Consider the following 15138-nt stretch of genomic DNA (forward strand, 5'->3'; position numbering starts at 1 on the left):
TATGCAATGTAACAATCCAATGTAAACCTTGGAATAAGATTTACTTTTACTGCTTAGATTAGGCCGCATCTCATATAGTTTGATTTCAGTAATATCCTGATTATATGATGCATATATCTCAATTTTCCAAATTCACCGTGGATGAACACGAATGGCACGTGCACCAACTCTTAGAGAGTTGATGAACTCGGTGGAGTCCATATTTACGGCCCTAGTCGGAATATGGACGAGACCCAGATCCATCATCTCTCTACCAGTCACATTGAGCCTACACTCTTAGGCTATCTTGAAAATGCACCTCATATTTCCAATGTTTTCAAAATATTGTGAATTAATTCAAATAAACCCTGAATATATTCATGGCCACAGTCAGAATATATGAAGGATTTACTTTGGCTTAATCCACATTTTTCCAACCAATTTTTCAGAAATCTTTTCAAAGTGCATTCATTCATTCAAATCATTTGCATCATTCGTTTTCTCATTATTTTCTCAAAAGATTTTCATTTCATGGAGTCGATTTCTCAAGAAACTATGATGATATTCGGAGTTGGATTTCCCAAATCAAATGTTTTCCTATGATTTTCCTTAAGATTCTTTTCAAAGGAATTTCTCATTTTCTCAAGAATCCAAGTTGATTTTCAGATATTTCAAAAAAAAAAAAAACAGATTCTCAGGATTTCAATTTCCTAAGTTCTGAATTTACTTCTCCAATGAATCTTTCCTATAAATTTTCTATCCTTTTCTTAAGAAAATTCTCAAAATCCAAGTTTTCCTGATAAGTGTTTTTCTTTTCAAATGATCATCTTTTCTCAAGAATTCCTTCATTTTCCTGAGATTCTCATTTCTTCATGATATTCCAAGTCTTTCTAAACTCTCTTAAAATTTTTCTGAGATTCCTATTTCCTCATGGTTTTCCCAATCTTTCTCAAATTTTCTCAAGATTTTTCTAAGATTCTCATTTCTTCATGATTTTCTGGATTTTATAAACTTTCTCAAGATTTTCTCGAGATTCTCATTTATTCAGGATTTTTAAAGTTTTTATAAACTTTCTCAAGATTTTCTCGCGATTCTTACTTCTCCAAGATTTTCCAACTCTTTATAAACTTTCCCGAGATTTCAAACCTTCTTCGTCTGAGTTTTTCTGAGAGATTGATTTCCATCTTTTTCCTGAGAAATGCTTTTCAACTCCAAATGTTTTCTAAGCATACATCATATTTTCCAACTTGCATTTTACAAAATTGCATAGCACATGCCTGAATTCTCTGTGCATTTAGGATAGAACACCATTTCGATGATTTTACTAAGTCAAGCACAATTTTGGTCCTTGGTTCGATTACCCCTGTTAAAGGCGGCAGGAACGGTCGAACCTCGTACCGACAGGTCGAGCCCCATCCCATGGATTTTCCCGCAATTTTTAAAACGGAGGCGAGTATTTCAAAAACAAAATCCGGCCAAGTTTGAATCGCGAGAGCATTTTCCCTCTCTCTTCCGCAAGGAAGGGAAGACGGGAAAAATTTTGCGACGAGAACATATGTGCTCATTATTTGGTCTTTTTAGCATTTATGCATTGTGTTGTTATGAGTCACCTGCACTATACACATTTTGAAATCTTTGATCATCTAGTTTTTCGCTCAAGATGGCCATAATCGTTTTTTTTTTCTTTCTTTTTTTCGTGTTTGATAATTATGCTTTCAGAACCGTCACTGTTGACACAAGAATCAGTTAATTATATCGTCTGCATCTAACTTTTTGAGTGTCTTATAATTCCTGCATATGGCTTCCCACTGTATATACCCCACAGTTGGCCATTACCATTGGAAGATAGCATCTTATTATCAACATCCAATATGCAATATGGACCGCATATGGCAAATATCTGATGCCTCGATATTGCTTAAGCTGGCTGGGTTATTTATATCCTTATCTTTTCTGCAAGTCTTCCCCAGCATTCTAGATTATTGCAAAAAGTTGCAGACGTAGATCATTTAGTACATTGGCATCTAAGAACAGATTCATTGCCAATAGAATCTATACAATTGAAAGGTATGAAATACTATCTTTACCATTAATGGATAGTGGTGGTTTATTCTAATCTGTAGAGGTCATGTACTTTCTAATTCATTGAAGTCCTGAATATAAAGATGTCGGTTAAATGAGATTGATATGCATGCTATCATCTAACCAATTTGTTGAACAAAGGTGTAGAATAAATTCTGGGAGTACAATCATCAATTGAATGTGATACTACAACTATTTGTGATATTAGTAATTCAAATATGGCAAAGTTAGCTTTATGTTGAGTCGCATGAATGATTTTTGTTATAAACAGCATGTGCAGTCATGGTTTGAAAATGCTGATGGTAGACTGGCTTAACCGTTAAGCGTTCAGAGATGACTCTTATTCTTTTTTTTTTTCCTTCTTCTTCTTCCCAATGGTTCATACAGAATCATCATGGCCTTCCTCCAATCCATGGTAGTTCAACAACGAACTATCATAGCTGCTGCATTTTTTTTTCTTTTCAGTGGTTCCCAAGGAACCACTATGTCTTCCTTTAATTTATGATAATTCAACAAGGAACCACCATGGCTGCTGCATTTTTTTTTCTTTACAGCGGTTCCCAAGGAACCACTGTAGCTCTCTCTTTTTTTTTTTTAGTTATGATAGTCACTTAGAACCGCCTTTCTCTTACAGTGGATTCCAGGGAACCACTGTAGCTTGTCTTAGTTATACTAGTTCATCTAGAATTATCATCATTGTTATTCTTTTACAGTGGATTCCAGGGAACCACTGTAGCTTGTCTTAGTTATATTAGTTCATCTAGAAATATCATTTACAGTATTTTTCAAGGAACCACTATGGTTTTCCTTTGTTATAATAGTTCATTTAGAGTCATCATCACTGTCATTTTTTTTTCTGATATAGGTTCACCAGGAACCATTACGATCAGTTTTTGCTATAGTAGCTCATCAAGAACAACTATAGTCACATTCTTTTTTCCTCATAGTAGTTCATCACGAACTACTATGACCACTATATTCCACGATGGTTCATCTTAAACCATCCGGGCCCTTGCCTTCATTCATTACATATAGATCTTCATGGCGTTACCTATGTATATATGTATATACATATATATAAATGTAGGTGCACATTTTCTAACCAAGGTAGGGTGTCCCATCCTGTGTAAGAGTTGGAATGGTCATTTATATTCATACATTTTAAATTTCCCCCTTTATGTTAATGTTATTTTGCAGAGAATATGTACATTATTTGGGAAATGTATTTTCAATTTTGATTATTGTAATAGGTTAGATCTTAATGAAAATTTACATTTCCAGCTTTTAGATAGAATGAATGAGCATTGTAAATATCATAAATTACTTGTTCTTCATGCATTTTTCCTTTATTTCTCAAAATCTCACAATGGTGAAACACGAATGACACGTGCACCATTTCGTAAGAGATAATTAATTGTAAGTTGATGATTTGCATCAACGGCCATAGTCGGGGGGATGTAAACAGGACTTAGGATTTTATCTTTTATGAAATAACATTGGATCCACACTGGATTCTTTTCAAAAATCATCATATTTTCAAATATTTTCTTCTTTTATCAGAATTTAACTTAAAATTAATTCAAAATATATACCAATGACCATAGTCAAGGTATATTGAAAGTTAATTTCATTTTAAATTCTATAAAAGCACCAAATGTGTTTCATTCTTCACCTGAATTTAAATATAGATTATTATATAATACATTCAATGACCATAGTCAAGGATGTATTATATCTTCAATCTTATTTTAATTCATTTAAAGAATAGAATAGCTTTTCAAATCCAATTTCAAAATTCTTTAAATTCATTCATCATTTAGGATAGAATTACATCATGTTTTCAAAATTCATTTTTCAAAAACTCCAAGTAAATGTAAATATCTTCCTCAATCTATCTTCAATCCTTATCAAATCCGATTCATCCTTTCATTTTTTAAAATTCTATTTTCAATCTCAAAGTTCAATTTAACTTTGAGATTTCAAATTCATTTTATATTCAGATTCAAATCAGATTTCAAAAATCAAATTTGACTTTGAAATTCCAAATTCATTCAAAACTCCAATCCAATCTCCAAGTTCAATTTAACTTTGAGATTCTTGATTCATCTTCTAAATTTCAAATTCAAGGTCTAATTTGACTTTGAAATTCATTTGTATATTTAAAGATTCAAATTCCAAAATTCACTTTCCAAGTTCAAATTAAACTTGGAAGTTCTTGATTCATCTCCTGAATTTAACTCCGAATCCATTTTAGGATCCAGGATTCAACACTCATATTGGATCTCAGACTTCAGATCCAATTCCTCTTTAGGATCCGCAGTCCAATTCCACCTTGGATCTCAGACTTCAGATCCAATTCCTCCTTAGGATCCAGAGTCCAACTCTACATTGGATCTCAGACTTCAGATCCAATTCCATTTTAGGATCTAGAATCCAATTCTGCTTTGGATCTCAGACTTCAGATCCAATTCCATCTTAGGATCCAGAACCCATATCGGATCTCAGATCCAATTCCATTTTTAGGATCCAAAATCAAATTCTGCTTTGGATCTCAGATTTCAGATCTAAAATCCATCTTAAGATCCAGACTTCGGATTTGAATTCCAGATTTCAAGTCAAATTCTATTTTTAATTCCAAATCCAGTTCCATTTCCAGTTTTCAAATCTCAATCCATTTACAGATCATATCTGGATTTCCTAAAATTATTTCTATTTTGGATTTCTCAGATCCATCCTGATCTCAAGAGTCGAAATTTGAAATTCAAATTCCATCTCAAGTATTCATTTCCTTTCCTAAATTCAAGTTTAAATTCAAAGTCCATTTCTGACTTTGAAACTTCATTTCCTTTCATTTCAAAACTTCAAGTCATTCTTTCTCATTTTCTCAACTCTGATTTACTTCAAAGACTTAGAACTTCTCTGATCTATCTCAAGTTCTAAAGTTAGATTCAAATCATTTCTTCACTCCCTTACCAAGTTCATCAAAGAATACTTGGGAATTTTCAAAATATCTTTCAAAAAGAGCATACATCCTTGCATTGCACAAGCATGATTCTTTGTGCATTTAGATTTTAGGATAAATTCTTAGATTATATTTAGGCAAAGCAAAAGGCATAGGTTCGATCCTTGGTTCGATTACCCCTGGTAAAGGCGCCAGGAACGGTCGAACCTCGTACCGACGAGCGAATCCCGTCTCTCCATTTTCCCGCAATAATTTTCAAAACGGAGGCGAGTAATTTTCTAAATATTTTCAAATAAAGGTCAAGTGAAAACGCGCAAAAGAGTTCCTCTTCTTTCTTTTCTTTCTTTCTTTTCTCTTCTCTTTTTCTTTTCTTTCTTTTATTCTTCTCCCTTCAAAAGGAGAAAAATAGAGGTTAGAAAAGGAAAGGAGAAGGAAGAGAGAGAAACCAACAAGAGTATAGGAAAAAATTTTGTGATGATCACAGGTTTGGCGACCGAGATGGGACCCGTCTTCGTCCGGTTGAATCTATGCCTTTGCTTTGCTTTAATATTTTCTAAGTCTTTATTCTTCTATGTCATCTACATTTCCATGCAAACCTTAGGAGCCTAGACTTTGTCCTAAGCTGACATTATTTGCATATAGGATCTAAGTATGGTTTGGTAGGACCATATTGAGGAGATTATCCATGATCACATTAGACTTAGATCTTAAAAACAACTCTCCTCAATTTTAGGGATTGAATGTAAACAATGTATGCAAGTGTATGCTTCTCTGCATTTAAATCTATCTCTTTAGGACTTGCATTAGAGCCTTCTGATTTTATTGCATGTTGATCATATTTTGAAAACATCCCTACCTATATTGTCCCGGTCTTCACGTTGCTGGGCTGTCTCACTGAACCATAGTTCGGGAGAGAGCCTCACAACTGGACCACTTATTTGGGTTCGCGCCCCCTACCACGTACCTAAGGGCCATAGTCCGAGGTATATCGGTAGGTGCTCAAGGATGTTGGGAAGCCCTTACCTTAGAACCGGAGAAATATCTTATATGCCACGTATTTCGAGCTTCGGCTTGAGTATATCGGCATACTTTGATTGGAATCAGATGATCTGAACCGTAGAGTTAGGATTAAGGTCCTACAAGCTATTTCAAATATTGCATATAGAGTCAGCCTTTAGGGAGTGCTGTGTGCACATCCTTGTTTGTGCAGCTATGATTATGTGATATTTTCCTTGTGTTCTTCTATGTATATCAACCTCTTTTAAAAACCCTGGGTGTACTATTCAAAATTTTCCTCTATTTTCCAAAAACACCAGGTGTATATTTTTCCTTTACCTACATTCTTTTCTCTTTTGTGTGTCAAAAATTTTCTTAAAAGCCCTGGAAAGTCTTTTTCTAAACCCCTTGGTCTTTCAAAAATTTCCAGGAGTTGTGTCTATCATCTTCTTTCATCAAAAGTCTATCCGTAAGTCCTGCATTCTATCTGATTCCCTTCCTCTTTTTGTCACAGTATCATTCTGATGGCATCCGAATCTCCCGATGCTATCTTTCCTTGGGATCATGTCTTCTATCAAATAAGGGATGGAACCCCAGATCATCGGGTCATCCAGTCTCGTACCTTCTTCCCTCGTTGGTACTATTCTTGGTTCACCACCTTCTCGCATATGTTCCCAGACCACTTGGATGATTGTGGATTGGAGATGGCATCGGCAGTTGGCAAGCGAACCATCAACGGCAGTCTGATTCAAGCTATGGCAGAGCGGTGGAATCCGCGTACCTGCACATTTTGGTTTCCGTGGGGAGAGATGACTTTGCTAATGGATGAGTTCAGTGATATCATGGGATTACCCGAACCAGCTGGTCAGCCAGATGATCCAGTCGAGCAGCAATTCTTGATCAATGTCAAAGGGGTAGATGTTCGAGAAGCATTGGCCAGAGCTACAGGGAGCAGATCCTGGCCTCTCGCAGAGATCAACGGAAGTCAGTTCATCGATCTGTTCGAACTCTATAACAAGTATGGAGCCTATGAAGGAGTTGATACCTTGTCCCGGGCAGCAAAAGAAAGAATCCAGCATGCCATGGTCCTATGCACAGTAGGATTAGCATTCTTTCAGGATGGTCAGAATTTCATCGTTGTCAGAGTTGCTCAACTCTTTCAAAGATGGGGAAGCAAGCAGACCCGTCAGCTTTCAGTGTCCATGGCAGCTCTAGCCTTTCTCTACAGAGGCTTAGCTCGTTTTGCTCTTGGAGAGACCATCTTGGTGGAAGGATGCACGTATGCCTTGCAGTCATGGTTCCTGCGACATGTACCGTCGAAAGCCAGTTCTTTCAGATTCAGCAGTACGCAGCCGAAGTCAGCCATTCAGTGTCGAGCTTTGATCGAGAAACTGCATCAAGAAGAAATCATTTGGGACTTCTTGGACAGAAGAGAGACCATTCCTCGCTACACCTATGCTCGTGACAAGCGCTACAAACTGCTTGGCCCATTCTTCTGCGTCGACTATCAGCCAGAGAGGTGTCTCAGACAGTTTTCACAGCGGCAGGTTCGCGTCAACACTCGCTTCCCGACAGGCTGCATGCCAGAGTTCGATCTACGGTCGGATCAGTGGTCTGGAGCATACCACGTCGCTAAATACACTTGGGACTCTTTTATTCCTTTGTCTATATTTCCTGGTCCTAATGTATCATCAGAGTATCGAGAATGGTGGCGAACTGTCTGCCCACCTTCTCTTTGTATTTAGATTTTGTCATTAATGAAAATGCAAACCTTTGTTCTGATAAAAAGCTTTTTATGATCAAATCTTATTTTTTTCATGTAGTTACGAATTCATCCCCAGTGATGAGACCCATTTTGTATATTTCTTCCTTCGATTATCTCTCGTCATGATAGACGACCTCGCCTAGGTCATTAGGCGCATTTTGTTGCCACAAAAGGTGACACAATCATTGCAAAAATTTGTGATGACCCAATCCCTGGTGATGGGATAACTTATCTAAAATGTCTATCAATTCCTTCCTTCATGTCTTTTCCTAAAAAAAAAATCGCATTTTCAAAAATTTTCTTCAAACCCTAACCATTCCTTTCACCTTCACAGGAAATCACTGGCATTGGCAAAATGGTTGTAACAAGGGCAGGAAAAGAAACAATTCCTCAACACGGCGACAGTGAGGCCGAAGGGATGGATTCTCCCAAATCAGTCAGGGGACAGAATCAAGCAGATGATATAGATCCTGCCATGTATAATCTGTTCAAAAGAATGATGACCAAAATGATGTCAGAACAGGCAGAGGCCAGTCAGAAAGAAGTTGCTCCAAAAGGCAAGACGAAGAAGAAGGCTGTAAAGAAACCAGTCAGGATTGTTAGAAAGAAAGTACAGCCCGACACCACTTCTGAAGAAACAGAGTCAGCTAAAGAGGAATCAGAAGAGGAAGAGCAGTTTGTTTATCATCAGAATCCTCAGCCGCAGTTTGTAAAGACCGCTGCAGAGCCCGAATCAATCAACAAGCCCATTCCGGTTAGTGATCCGATGCAAGAACAGATGAAAGAAATGAATCAGGCTATCAAAGATATCCAGGCTAAAAGCAAGGGCAAGCAGACCTACTCTGGCGAAGATTTTTATCATGGTCTGGATGGGGATGACAATCTGGAAAATCTCCCTCGGAAGTTCCTCAAATTTGATGGAACAGGAAATCCCAAGGCTCATTTGGCTACGTTCTATGCTGAATGCGGTCGCTTCAAGAAAGACAACCGGGCGTTATTCATCTGCTTTCCTCGCAGTTTAGAAGGAACAGCGGCCAGATGGTATGCAGACCACATTAACCCTATCGAACTACGAGAGTTCGATAAAATCGTGAATCTCTTCATTGAACGCTTCATGTTCAACATGGAGGCTGCACCAACTCTCAACCATCTGTACAATCTTAAGCAGAACGAGAATGAGAGAGCTAGGGAATTCATCCACAGGTGGAGGAGCACCTGTAACAGAATGAAGGTTCCTATCCCAGAGGAACATGCCTTGCAGATCATCCTGAACAACTTTGCTCAGCCTCTGAGGAACCTCATTTCTACATCGCCTGCCAAATCATTCATCAAGTTGATTGAGAGAGCCGAATGGCTCGAGACCGGCTTGGACAATGGCTTATATGAAGGTTACCCTTTTGTCAGAGGGAGTCCTGATCAAAAGAAAAAGGCACACATGACTTACTCTACAGATTTTGCCGAAAACTGCAGTGGTTCGGGCAGCAAGAAAAACAAGAAGAATCGCAGCAAGAACTCAGGGCATCCCAGGGCCGAAAGGACAAACTCTGCAGCCCAGAAAGGAAAGTTTGTCAAACCACAGCCCGCCCAGTCAGCACCTCAGCCAGAAGCAAAGCAGCCAGAAAAGCCGAAGCACGAGGGTTGGAGTTATGATCGAGAGTTTTCAGCTTTAGAACAGTCCCGCGAAGACATCTTGGAATATATGATGTCAAAAGGAATGATCAAACTCCCCAAGGTGGCAGATCCTCCCGTCGCTATGGGTAAATGGACTGATCAATTTTGCAAGTTCCATCGGACTGTCGGACACGACACCGAACACTGTTTTGTCCTCAAAAACATCATTCAAGATTGTATTGACAAGAACATGCTGATTGAGGACGAGGATGAGCAGCAGCCAGAGATCTTGTCCAAGCCATTTCCTAAACATTCAGCTTCAGTCATTACAGAGCAGGCATTCTCTCTTCAAGGTAGCATCCAACCTTGTTCTAGTCAGGATATTCAGGATCAACATCAGGTCCTGGTCCTTCGTCAAGCACAGTCTTCCGCCAAGAGGGCGGATGTCACTGCATTTTCCAGCAAAACAACAAAGGCAACAGCAGAGATTGCCAAGATAGTCCCCAGAATCCCAAAGCGCTTTGTCAAGGTAGCTTCAAAGAAAGAAGAGGCTTCAGGGTCAGTACAGAAGCCAATTACTACTTTATCCAGCATTTCTATCCTGGACCTGACCCACGCTTCACTTGAGCATCAACAAGTATTAGAAGACCTGCTCAGAAAGATCAAGGTCAAGCCTAGCACCACCCCGCAGGATATGGCTCAGATCGTCAATCAAGCGATGACGAATGCACCAATCACTTTCTCTGATGAGGATTTGCCGAAGCCTCATTCTTTTCACAAGAACGCGCTTTACATAGTGGTGCGAACCAGGGGCATGACAGTCCCTCATGTGCTCGTTGACGGAGGCAGCAGCCTCAATATCTGTCCAGAGATGACAGCCAAGGCTTTGGGATTAAAAGAAGAGGAATACACCCCAGATCCGATCACGATCTACGGTTTTGATAACCATGGGCAGACTGCCAAGGGGAAGATATTTCTCGAAATCTTCATTAATTATTCAGTGCATACTGTGCTCTTTCATGTAGTGAATGTGCCACCGGCGTACAATCTATTGCTTGGGCGCACTTGGATTCACAACGCCAATGCTGTTCCATCAACTTTGCATCAATGTATCAAGTGGTCGAAGGGAGGCATGATCACCACGGTCCTAGGAGAGGATCCGAAAGAACAACTCCCGCAGCCGATGATTCCCCGTCCTACTTTCACTGCCGACATCCCGAGCATCTGGGAAGCCGAAGAAATTGATCTGAGTGAAAGTCTGGATATGCTAAATTTGAAAGAGGACCAGCCAACAGAAAATGTCACCGCAGCAGTTCAGTGGCAGGGACCTCGCTTCTTCAAGCTAGGGGGACGCCTCGATTGCACTTCAATTAAAGATCACCCTCTGTTTCCTCGATTCTCAAAATCAAGGAAAGGATTTGATCTTCTGATGAAGCACGGTTACCAACCCTTCAGGGGTTTGGGCAGAGATGAAGACGGCATTCTGGAGCCGATCGTCCCCACTCAGCATGTCACCGGCACAGGCTTGGGTTTCACAGGTCAGTCATCAGGCAGAAAGACCATCTTCGTCAAGGGAGCCCAGTGATGAAGACAATGCCAGTATTTTTTGTTTTCTTTCCTTTCTGTCATTTTGTAAGGGCAAGATCCGCCCCAACTCCTTTCTTTTCTCCAAACGATCGCTTGTAAATATCAAAGTTTACTTCATCAATGAAAAGTTTGTTCTCTCTGTTCATCTTGGTGTACACAAATTCTCTGCTTATATCCTTGTCTATGTTGTCATTCTTCGTTTCTGTACAAAAGGCTATTTTTTTTTTTTTAAATAAAAATATCTTACCTCTTTTCTCAAAGGCCTTCTTTTCGCTTACAGGATTGCCGGAATCATGGCTCCTAAATCGTTCAAAAAGCTCATTATCAATACCAACTTTTTTCAAAATAAACCGGCCAAAATCTGCAAGGCAAAGGCAGGAGCAGAAGTCAGCGAAGTGACAGGGCAGATCGAAGAATTAGCAGAGTTCGATTCAGCGATTCAGAATTTGCCAGAATTCGCCAGCATTCAGAAGCAGGATGAACCATCACCATTGGTTCAGGATCCAACAGAGAATGTTAATATTGGTTCAGAAGATGATCCGAAAATCCTCAAAATTGGATCCAGCTTAAGTTCAGATGAGAAGGAAAGGCTCGTCTACTTCCTCAAGCAGCATCAGGAAGTCTTTGCTTGGACTTATGAGGATATGTCAGGCTTAGATCCCAAATTGGTCGAGCATCGCCTTGTGCTGAAGCCGGATTGCAAGCCAATTAAGCAGAAGCTCAGAAAAATGGATCCTCGAGTGGCACCACAAGTCAAAGAAGGACTTGAAGAGTTGTTAAAAGCGGGATTCATTCGGACCATTGAATATCCAGACTGGTTGGCAAACATTGTGGCAGTTCCCAAAAAGAATGGCAAGGTCCAAATCTGCATAGATTTCAGAGATCTAAACAAAGCCACCCCGAAAGATGACTATCCACTTCCCAATATCGATCTTTTGATCGATAGCACGGCGGGCCACGCCATGTTCTCCTTTATGGATGGATACTCAGGCTATAATCAGATCAAATTGGCCGCTCGTGACCAATCCAAAACTTCCTTTACCACGCCTTGGGGTACCTTTTGCTATACAGTCATGCCGTTTGGACTCAAGAATGTCGGGGCAACCTATCAGAGAGCAATGGCAGTGATCTTTCATGATCAGATGCACAAAAACATGGATGCCTATGTGGATGACATCCTGGTCAAATCAAAAGAAGGAGAAGATCATCTTGATGCTCTTGGCCAAGTCTTTGAAAGACTTATCCTCTACAAGTTGCGACTCAATCCGCAGAAATGTGTCTTCGGAGTAGAGTCAGGCAAGTTACTTGGCTACATGATCAGCAAGAAAGGCATAGAGGTAGATCCGGCCAAGGCAAAGGCGATCATTGATATGCCGCCTCCCACCAATCTTAAAGAGCTGCGAAGCCTTCAAGGTCGTATTCAGTCAATTCGGCGTTTTATCTCCAATTTGGCCATGAGATGCGAGCCCTTCAATCACTTGCTAAGAAAAGAAGTGAAATTTGAATGGGGACCAGAATGTCAGCTCTCATTTGAGCGCATCAAGCAGTATCTTCTCAATCCACCTGTTCTGAAGCCACCAGAACTCGGAAAACCACTCCTTTTATATATTTCCATCAACCACAATGCTTGTGGCGGATTTCTTGCACAGTACGAGGAAGGCAGCCGGATAGAGCATGCCATCTACTACATCAGCAAGACCTTCATCGATTATGAGAAGAGATACTCTCAGATGGAAAAGACATGTTTAGCCTTGGTATGGATGTGTCAGAAGCTGAGACATTATCTGATGGCCTCAGAAATCAAAATTCTGTCAAGGCTCAATCCTCTCAAATACATTCTTGAGCAGCCTTTCCTTACTGGACGGATTGCGAAATGGCAAGTCCTCCTAATGCAGTATGACCTGGAATATGTTTCTCAGAAGTCAGTCAAGGGTCAGTCCATCGCAGATCAGTTGGCAGATTTCTCGTTGACAGAAGAGATCAAGGCAGAAGACGACTTTCCCGACGATCGCATCTGTAGCATCCAAGATTCTCCAGTCTGTACTCTATTCTTTGATGGAGCCAGAAATATGTCTGGTATAGGGATTGGGATCTTGTTGATCACTCCTGAAAAGGAGATGCTCCCTTATTCCCTCAAGCTCAATTTTCAATGTACTCACAACATGGCTGAGTATGAAGCTCTAATACAAGGCCTCAAGATTTTGCAAGACTTTGATGTCAAGAGAGTACATGCCTTTGGCGATTCATTGCTTGTTGTTAGCCAAGTTAATGTTGAATGGCGAGTCAAGGATTCAAAGTTAATTCCCTATCAGAAGATTGCCTTAGCTCTCATAGGCAACCTTGAAGAATTTCAGCTCAATCATGTCAAGAGGGAATACAATCATATAGCCGATGGCCTGGCCTGTTTGGGCTCTATTTTGTCATTTAAAGATAGTGAATCCTGTCGTTCCTTCGAGATCGGCAGACTTGATCAACCTGCCGACATTCCAGTTGAGCAAGTAAACCAAGCCGCTCAAAAGGAGAAGCCTTGGTACCAAGACATCAAAAGCTTCATCGAAACTGGTGAATTTCCACCAGAAATGCCAAGAGGGGAGCAACGTGCGATCCAACGCATGTCAACCCGTTATTTCGTCCTTGCCAACACTCTCTACCGTCGTGGGTTCAGTTCTGAATATGCCAGGTTCTTGGATAAGGATGAAGCCATGGAAGTTGTCCAAGAGGCACACGAGGGAATTTGTGGTGGTCGCGTCGGCTATCAAACGCTCGTCAAGCAGATTATCCGTGCAGGATATTACTGGAAAACCATGCAGCAAGATTGCCATCGATTTGTAAGGAAGTGCGTCAAATGTCAGATGCACACACCTTCCATTCATGCGCCTGCCGCATACTTGCAGTCTGTGGTTTCTCCTTGGCCCTTCTCGATGTGGGCCTTCGACGTGGTGGGTCCAATCACTCCTTCGGCATCTAATGGCCACAGATACTTCCTCGCAGCTACAGAATACTTCACCAAATGGGTCGAGGTTGTAACTCTGCGAACAGTAGAAGGCAGACATGTGGTTTCATTTATTCATAAAAATCTCCTTTGTCGCTTCGGCATCCCACATGACATTGTGTCTGACAATGGCAGTCATTTCAAGAATGAGAGGATGAAGACCTTCTGCTCGAAATTCGGGATTCATCACCATTTTTCAGCTCCTTATTACCCTCAAGGAAACGGCCAGGCGGAGGCCACCAACAAGATTTTGATCCGCATTCTGGAAAGAACTGTGGAGACGGGTCGTGATTGGCACGAGAAGATGCATGATGCGCTTTGGGCATATCGAACCACCGTTCGGACCCCAACCAATGCTACGCCTTCGGAACTTGTTTATGGGACAGAGGTAGTATTACCTCTCCACGTTCAGAAGCCTGCACTCAAGTTTGCGTCGCTCATTGAACTTCCGCTTGATCAGTATCAGCAGCAGAGATTGGTACAGCTTGATCTATTAGACGAGAAAAGACTCAAGGCAGTAGAGCACAATCAGGCCTATCGTCAAAGGATAGCTAGGCACTACGCCAAGTCAGTTATTGAGAGAAGGTTTCGAGTTAATGATCTTGTGCTCAGATCGACAGCCCATCTCAAGCATCGGCCAAAGGGCAAGTGGTCACTCAATTGGGAGGGCTCTTATGTGGTTAAGGAAGCGCTGCCTCGCAATTCCTATCGTCTGATCAACGCAGATGGAGTAGAACTGCCAGATCCTATTAATGCTTTACATTTGAAGAGATTTTTCACTTAAATTGTTCATTCTCAGCCTTTTGTACTCTTCAAAATGTCTTCTTCAATAAAGCAATGGTCTTCTATTACATTCTCACATCTTCTCCCTAATACTGGGGCACTTTATTTTGATCTATACTTGTCCTCCTTCGTCATATGCAGGCAGGATTAGACGAACCTCTTTTCTAAAAAAAAAAACTCATCAATTTTTCAGTTAATCTTTTATCTTCATTTAATTGCATCCGTTTCATTTTCCGATTTAATTGAATTTTCATCGATTTGTTATCCATTTTATCATTTTGTCAAATTTTATCAAGTTTTTATCAAAATTTTAAATTTTATCGACCTTTTATTCTACAACCCTTTCAGGTTAAGGGATAAACTTGATGTCTCTTTCCCATG

The sequence above is a fragment of the Nuphar pumila genome, chromosome 1, assembly GCF_984573655.1.
Source record: "Nuphar pumila chromosome 1, dmNupPumi1.hap1.1, whole genome shotgun sequence".
NCBI classification, from domain to species: domain Eukaryota; kingdom Viridiplantae; phylum Streptophyta; class Magnoliopsida; order Nymphaeales; family Nymphaeaceae; genus Nuphar; species Nuphar pumila.